Raw genomic sequence first — 9,052 nt, forward strand, 5'->3', positions numbered from 1 at the left:
GTGAGGTGACAGAAGTAGCATAACTGGGTAAGTCTGAGTCTCAGTACATTTACTCCTGCATATTTGGATCGTAGTATCATGTATTTCACCGTCTGCAGCTGGACAGAAGATGACAGCTCCTCACATGGGATGCCTCTCACTTAACTTCAGCCATCTGAAACAGACAGCTGCACCTGAGCTAATCACCTTAAGTTCCCTTTACTGTTAAGGGAAAGAAGTAAACATCTTGCGGAGCATAATCCCTTTCATCTAACATAGATGTCAGAAGCGAGGCAAAAGAGTGACACTTGAGGTGAATATTTTTTGGCATGGCCACTAATGGCTATCTGGGACAAGTAGCTGACCTAGGATGACACAATTAGGTGAAATGGCTTCCTCATTTTTGTCCAGGGTAGACTTCCCTACAAGTTTCTTTGTCACATGTAAGTAAAACTGTTTAAAAGGTCTTTGATGAGTGAAACTACACTAGGCAGGCATTTCAGAGCTTCTGCAAAATACAGTTACTCAGCTCCTGGATGGAATGGGACAGGCAGGCTCCTGACACTGCTTTTCTAAATTCCATCCTAATTCCAAATCTGTTTCTTGTGACAATACCAAGTGACAAAGCCTATTTTTAAACCCCTCAAGTGTTTAGTCCCTGTACCTGTGCCCTGCTGTACCTGTGTCCTGCTGCTGACTTAATGAAGGTTCCTGAGATTAGCTCTTCTCAGTGGTCTGCCACAGCCTGCTTTCAGTGTGCCAGATAAGGGTGTGCTGGTCTTACATTCTGTTTGCCTTGTGGTCCACTGCTTTGCTTTGTGCATATAGAGGAGGATGCCAGCTGTCCTTACACCAAATTGCACCATTCTCTACTGTTGGTCCAAGAGTGAGTTTTCATGCTGTAGCTAAGAGACCCTATTGACACCACCTGCTGGAAAGCATAGTCTTGCTCTGCCCTTCTCTCTCCTAGCCATTTTTACCAGATCAAATTTATGCAGCCTCAGAGTGACCTGATGTGGCTGACTGAACCAGTGAAGAACTGTTTTGGTTTGTTTTTCTCATGGTCTTCCACTGGACTGGCCAGTTGAGCTGACTCACCTCGCAGCTACACTTTTGTTAGGTATGACGTGCAGGAAGCAGGGGAAGTACATGGCCACTGACTGACAGGGGTACAGGACTTCTTCCACTTTGTCAGCTGTATTGCTGCACCATCTTAGCTGCAATAGAAAATGGAAACTTCACTATGGTCTGTTTATCCAGGCAGTTATTAATCTGTATGTACACAAGGCTTTCGGTGTTTATAACTGCTTCTTGATAGCTAGTTAATCAGCTTTGGTTTGGTCAATCTATAAATGAGTTTATATTGTTGCGAGAACCCTTGAAAGCCTCATGCTATTTGAGGTTGGAAGATTCAGTTAAGTATCTTTCAAAACATCTCAAGATGCTGAAACAATAGGTCACATCTAATAGCTCTGCTATCAGGGTATTTGCCACAGAAGTGCCAAAATATGCTGGTTTTAGGTTGGAGGTTTTTTTTGTCAAATATGAGTGACAAAACCCAAGATGGTGGCTCTCACATGAATTACAGTACTGCCCTTGCTGTGCTGGGCAAGTTCCAAGCTATAACCAAATTCAGAGTGACTACTGGGACATTCCCTGTTGTTCCAGCTGCATGTTGCTCGTTAACTTCCTGTTCTAAAACAGAGAGGAATGTTGCTATCAGCATCTAAACATTTATTGCTTCCTTCCCCAACAGCAAGAGCAATTCACAGACAGGCCTGAAAGTATGGAACCTGTCCCTGAAACTGATAGCACCTCAGTAGGTGAAGGGTTTCAATGATTGCACCCAGAACGTAGACCATTTTGGTTACAGGAAACATGTTAATGCAATTTACTATTATCTTCCACAGCAGGATCTCCCTTCAGGGAAAGACTGATGTTTATTGTAATACTTGGATTTCATTAGATGCCTTGAGAAAAATGAATTCTTAGGGACTGGAAAGATGTTAAAATCTCAATACAGCAAGCAATTTAACAGTGACTAGCAATTACCTGGAAGTGAATCTCTTACTGGGATTCCTACTCTATGTAGGATTTTCCATTTTTTAAAAATGATTTTCCATTTTCCATCTGGCATCAATCTCCAGTCTCTACTTCAGACATCTCAGCGTTAAGTACTCAAAATCACTACTTGGTTTTAAAAGCTTTGGCCTTATATATAAATGGAAATGAAATGGGTCCACACAGATTTGCTGTATTCCGCTGCCACATCATTGTCCCAATGCCAGAACAGCCAGCCACAAATTGATTCCACCAGCACTGAAGGAAGTATTATGTATGAAAAAGGAAATTATGCCTAAAGTTTGTAAAAGAGCCTTAACTCAGGATTTCCTGTACTTTTATTTTTGTGTTATTTAGGAATGGGAGTCAGCAACCTTAACACCATCTTAATGTAATTTTGTGTGTGTGTGCTGGAATTTCCCTGGGTTTTTTTGGAAAGTAAGTGAAGTGAACACGTGGATCCAGCTGAAATATAATTGAAATATATTTTGATGTAAGTACTGTCAATTGTAAATGTTTAATATTTTTACTCATGGAAGATCAACTAATAGAACCAAATATGCCAAATGTATCCTTCCCTACCAGCCAACAAGGAGTTCAAGTTCTTTCTGGCATCATCTACGAAGATAAAAGAGCAGGGAATTTCATCTAAGAAACCTCTTTGGTCTAGTCCACCACCAGTTTCTATAGAGACGGTATTCACAAAAATCATCCTCATTTATATCTATAAATAAATCCCACAGTTCAGTGCAAAAGTGGAGCTTAGCCATAGAACTTATTCGACGTAAGTTGGACACTATTTTGGAGAAACAGAAATCCAACGTAGGTCAAATTCTTTTGTGCAGTTGCTGATGAGAATTTATACAGCCATTGGGAAGGAAAAAGATGTGCAGAGGCAGCCTGCTAGTGACACCATTTCATTCTGGGAAGATTCTAGCTATTGCTCACATCAGAGGGAGGAATATCACTGCACTGTGAATGGGGAGTTGCATGCTGCGTAAAGCTGCATTAATAAGAGGACTAGTACTGCCTTAACCTCTCCCTGCTGGTGATACTGCTCCTGCATAGACTGAAGCATAGACATGCTTCTTGGTTGGTGTTTGTACGGCTTCTGAATTCCAGTTGTTGATGTATTGTTCTTCATAACGGCCATGTGAGAAAAGAATCATTATCTCTATCTTACTGATGGGGAAAAAAGTCCCAGAGCAATAAAAATCATTATTTTTAATGCAGTTTGACACTTTGTTTAGAAGTTTAAAACTGTTTAGATACTTAAAGATGTAGGAAGGGCTGCAAGAGAGCTTCCCAGTGAGTGAGCTGTGTCAAAGTGCAATTTCTGAGCGGAGCATCCCCATCTCCTAACCCTGTGCCTTGGTTTCCGTGGGAAGGAGATCTGTGCAAAGACATAGAGCCCTGGAGTGCAACTGCTCTGCAGTCGAGACATGGCCATAGGCACCTAGACAGGATTTCTGAAAGCACCAGGTGCCTAATATTTTATGTTCTCTATGGCAAATAGGCCTTTAAGTTCCTTTGGAAGTCCTACTGACTGGTTACTGCATTCTTTAACAATTCTGCCTCTAAGTGACTGCTCAAGATCACAGAAGTAGCCTGTGGCTTCCATGCTAACCACTGGGATATTCTTTCTTCTGTGCCAAAAGGATTCGCTAGAATGAACTAAATTGAAGCAAGTTCCCAGCAGGATTAGACACTTTTCCTTATGGGGCAGAAATGAGATGTGAACACTCTGTCAGCTGTCAGGAGGGGCTGAGGCTTCAGGCAAGTCCTAGGTACTAGGGAATTTTACCACAACAAGAAACTTGATATGTTTATAAACCTGGCTCTGCTATACTGTCATATCCTGTAAATCCTGACTTCTGTAAAGTATGTTTTGTGTTGGTTTCACCACAGCAAAATGCTTTCAATTGCTTTGCATGTCCACAGTAAAAATACTTCAATTGACAAATGCATTACTGTAAATGAAAAGTTATGGAGGAAATGCAAATACAGAATTGAGGCAATATTAAATTCAATACATGCTTTTTTTTTAGTAGACAACATCAATACATGTATGTGGGTAAGTCTGCAGCTTGCAAGTTCTAAATGTACTAAACTAAGTCTAGTTGTGAACAACAAATAAAAAGAAGACTTTTTTTAGATACCTCTGCTTTTTCTAAACCTAAAAACATTCCTCAGTGCCTCTATATTTTTATAGGCATACACAATGGGAAATTTTATAAGCTTCCTGTAGGAAAATTTCACCACAGCAAAAAGAGGAACCTTCCAGTTTAAAATTAACACGGTCATCTCTTTTGCCCAGAGTACCACAACAGTTGACAGTTCAGAATTGGCTGGAGAACAGAAGTCTTTACTGTCTTTTCTGTGCCAGATTCTCTAATGCACAGCACATCCAAGAAGATACCAAGGTTGATATTTGAAATAGGTTGTACTTCTGGGCTGGTTTTTGCTGGGATAGAGTTCATTTTCTTCATACTAGCTAGTATGGTGCTCTATTTTGGATATGAAAACAGTGTTGATAATACAGGACTGTTTTAGTTATTGCTGAGCAGTGCTGACACAAAGTCAAGGCCTTTTCTGCTCCTCACCCCACCAGCGAGCAGGCTGGAGGTGCACAAGAGGTTGTGAAGGGACACAGCTGGGACAGCTGACCCCAGCGGACCAAAGGATATTCCATACCATATGACACCATGCCCAGCAATAAAAGCAGCAGGGAAGAAGGGGGAAGGAGGGTGGAAGACTTTTGGAATTATGGCATTTGTCTTCCCACATAACTGTGTGATGGAGCCCTGCTTTCCTGGAGACGTCAGATGGGAAGTAGTGAATTAAATCTTTGTTTTGCTTTGCTTGCTTGTGCATCTTTTGCTTTACCTGTTAAACTGTTATCTCAACCCACAAATTTTCTCACTTCTACTCTTCCAATTCTCTCCTCTATCCCACCAGGGGGAGTGAGCAAGTGGCTGTGTTGTGCTTAGTTGCCAGCTGGGGTTAAGCCTCTATCTACTCAATTAGCTTGGTTTACCAGGATGCAGACAAGCATGTCTCTATGGCAAACATCTGTGCAGCACAGAGACACCCGAAGTAGAATTAGCTAGTTTGAGTATGGCAATAATTTTGGTCATGGCAGCACAGGTCAGCTCACACTGCTTCTTAGCAGAGAAATTTAGCCTTCAGGAGCTTCATGCTGCTGCTGTTAGTTTGCTTCTGGCCTTCGATGTATCTTCTTTAACACTAGCCTGATACCTCTGCTTAATTACAAAGTGCAGTTTAAACAGTTTGCAGTGCTGGAATCCAAAAGCAGCTGATTTGGCTCCAATTTTCATCTCATGCTTTGCAGCCTGGAAAGTTTCCTTTGTTCTGCACAAATTATTTTTTTATAGGGTACTTACATTCTTATGTTCCTTTGCAGTATGGTGTGGCTGTCTTGGATGCTCTTTACTTAGACAGTCATAGTCTTCAGCTACAAAAATAGCTATGAAAGGAATGGTCACTTTCATTACTAAATTGAAGACAAAATTTTATTGGCACAGTGTACTGGCTCTAGCTTATCTTCCTACTGGGGTTAACCCACAACATACAGTTATAAGCAAATATTGCAGAAGGCACTGCATGAAAATTAAAAATAACTGAATTACTGTCTTCATGGTAATATAGCTACTGATTATGTGAATGGTAGAAGCCTCGTTCCTACAGATTTGTACATCGTGGTTGGATTTTCTGGTGTTCAAGAAGGTATGACCTCTAATTTCCTAAGGATTAAACAATCCTGTTTCTCTCAGGTATCTGGATTCTGGATAGGGATGTAGGGTTGAACTATCTTCTGCACTTTCACTTAGCAAATGTTTTTTTTTCTATTATCCTGTTTTCATGAAAAGAAGGTCTTAATTTCTGTGGGATCACCCTTCTGATGACTTTGGTTGAAATTAATCAACAGACTCAAGCTGTACATTGAGAGGAAGAGATGGACGCATGCGCAAACACGTGTGGGATCTATGAACCTCTTTCTTCAAAAAAACAAGTTAAAAATAGTAATGAATCCTCAGTACTACTCAAAGTTCAGTTTGTTTAAGACAGCAACTGATTGCCATCACTATTTTATACAAGTCAAAGCCAAGCATTAACTAAATAACCACCACGATCTATGAGTGTCTAGTATGTCAATGCCTGAAGTGTTTCACGTGGAAATATTTTTGCCAATACTGGAAATAATAACTTTTTCTGCAGAAGAATCTGTATCATTTTCAGCTGTTGTCATCAGGTTAAGTAGTAGCTAGAACTCTGTGGCTTTTTAATTATGCCTTTACAATTGTCATTACTGTACATTTAACAACGGGAAGACTTTTATCCTCATTTATTCTTTTCTTTCTAAGAAATGCTTTTCCATTAATAGTAATCCCAGTTTTCACTCACAATAGGGTAATTTCCAGAATCGAAACAAACACATCTCCAGGGTAATAACTCTCGGAACAGGCCCAGATCTAATTGCCTGCTGGAGTTGTGATCCTGAGCAATAAACGGCAGCTGTACCGCCTTCCCGCTCTGACCGCCTGGACAGCAGCACTCCTGCTACTGGCTTGGCTCACCGGAGCAGCAAGGCTGGACATGGGGCTGTGCCAGTTCGTTTGACTTCATCAGGGCTGAGGGCTGACCTGCTGAAACACTGACTGCCAGTGGGGTCTGTGAATGCATCTTTGGGTGCAGTGACTTTGAGAAACCTGGTCTAGTGGGAGGTGTCCTGCCCACGGCTGAGGTGGGATATGGAACTAGGTAATCTTTAAGGTCCCTTCCAACCCAAACCATTCTATGATCCTATGATTCTATGACTTCTAGCAGGTGAGTGTTGTGGATAGGCAGGAGAGGTGACATTGGCTGCCTATCTGGCATAGATAAATGCACCAGATCACCCTCTCTGTCAAAGCCCATAGTAAATGGTTGTGATATGATTTCTCACTTCCTGAATTTCCAATATTGTCGCTTTTACATAGACAAAGCCTCTGTTTTCTATGCCTTATCTTTGGCCTCATATTTTATCAGCTGCAAATGTCTCATGTTGAAAGAGTAATTTCTAGGACAGCTAAGTCAAATTAACTAAAGATACAATATCAGTGAACAGAAATTAAGCCTTATAAATCCACGTTTTATCATGCGTGGATAATCTCCGTCTGAGGTAAAGTGGCCTTAAAATAAAATTAATCATCATCAAACTGAGTCAATCTAGCAGCTCATTGCTGCTACCTCACTGCTGTTAAGAGATGCTTGCCACTCCTGGTGCACACCCGGGACTCATAAGACAACCACTAAACTAATTCCACTCACTAACCCAGAAAAACACACCAGAAGAGCAAACTATTTCTTCCTAAAGCTAGTGAGCTGAACCAGCCCTCACAAGGGTAGGGACATGATAGGATGGTCAGAAGCAAGGGAGCCAGAAGAGAGGAGCAAGGAGTAGGACTGTCCCTTTCCTTAGCACTAAAACAATAGATTTGCCCCAACATATTATTGAACTATTTGTTTTGAGGCACCAGAAAAGAAGGAGACATTTAATGGGAAGAGGGACAGCTAAGGCTGATCAACCAACAGGTAACACTGTGAACAGCAGATACAAATGAGGTTTTTTTGGATTTGCATCTCAAGATTGATCTTGCATGTACATTCTGTCCAACTTACCAAGGCTGGAGCTGACAATGCACCTTGCCTTCAATGGAGGGATTTATAAGGAGCTCTGTCACAAGTATTTACCTTTTCTACTTGATCAACTCTTTGTAGGAACTTAATATCTGTCAAAAATCTATTGCTTGAAAAATTTAATTTTAATTGGCTAACAGTTATTACATGACAAGAAGCACTTGTATGGACTGGGGCAGAAAGTGCAATAGCATAGAATATGTATTCTTAGAAAAATAAAAGTGTAACATCATTAATTTTCCATTTTTTTTAAATTGGAAATTTAAAAAATGAACAACACTAAAAGGTCAAAATTGGAAAAGAAAAAATATTATTATTTTATAAATCATTATTCAAAATATGTTGACTAATCTAATAAAACTCCAGCCCAACATATATTTTACACCTTTATGGTTCCTGGAGCCTGACAGCGCTAGCACATAATTTACCCATACAATAAGTGAAAGGAACAGAAATAAATCCCATAATGTGCATGCCTTTCCAGGAAGACAGCTTAGTAAAGGCAACCTGAGATTAGAGAGACAATTCCACCATGGACCTGTCACCGTATGAGTTCTAATTCTAATTTACAGTAGCAATAGCACACCCTGCATGAGCCTCACTTGATTCAATAACATTCTATTATTTCTAAGAGCTGCAGAGTGAACCCTTATCAATTTCCTAATACTAAATATATCAAGATGTAACAATCGCTCCTTTCCTTATAGATTAAGTAACAGTTTGAAATGTCATATTTGGATCTACTGAGCAATATGCTGGCTGTCAACCATTGACAGCAAACCGGAGTAGTTAATTTGACTCCATAGAATGTTTTCAAGTAGGCAAGCTTGAAGCATGAGTATTAAGCATGTTTGAGGTTTAACTTACATATTTCAGCAAATCGATCATAGCTATCTATTAATATTTTCAGTTATGTTTATTTTAAAGTACCTTCAGACATGGTGAAGCACAACAAGAAAGGGATGTCTAGAGATCCTGTTGTTAATGAAGTGTCCTTAATTGAAATTCCTCTCACAAATGTCCTTACACAGAGGAAATATTTTCCCTCTCATAAACTTCACTCCCTTTAGAGAACATTTTATACCTTGACTACAAAACAGAAGGAGATTCTCAAAGCCTCACAAGCCTTTTCCTGATGAAGGTAAACAATTTAATTACCTACCTAAATTGTTAGTGTGTTTCAGCAGACTGAGTGGCAGTTCTTGCTCCTAAGAGACTATTTTACCTATTCACCTGGTCTAGAACATGTGCTGTGCTTCAAATGTGTTATAAACAAAGGCTCAGTCATTTATGTGCAAATTATCCCTGCCCA

This window comes from Chaetura pelagica, unplaced genomic scaffold (assembly GCF_000747805.2).
Source record: "Chaetura pelagica isolate M959 unplaced genomic scaffold, ChaPel_1.0 scaffold104, whole genome shotgun sequence".
Lineage (NCBI taxonomy): Eukaryota > Metazoa > Chordata > Aves > Apodiformes > Apodidae > Chaetura > Chaetura pelagica.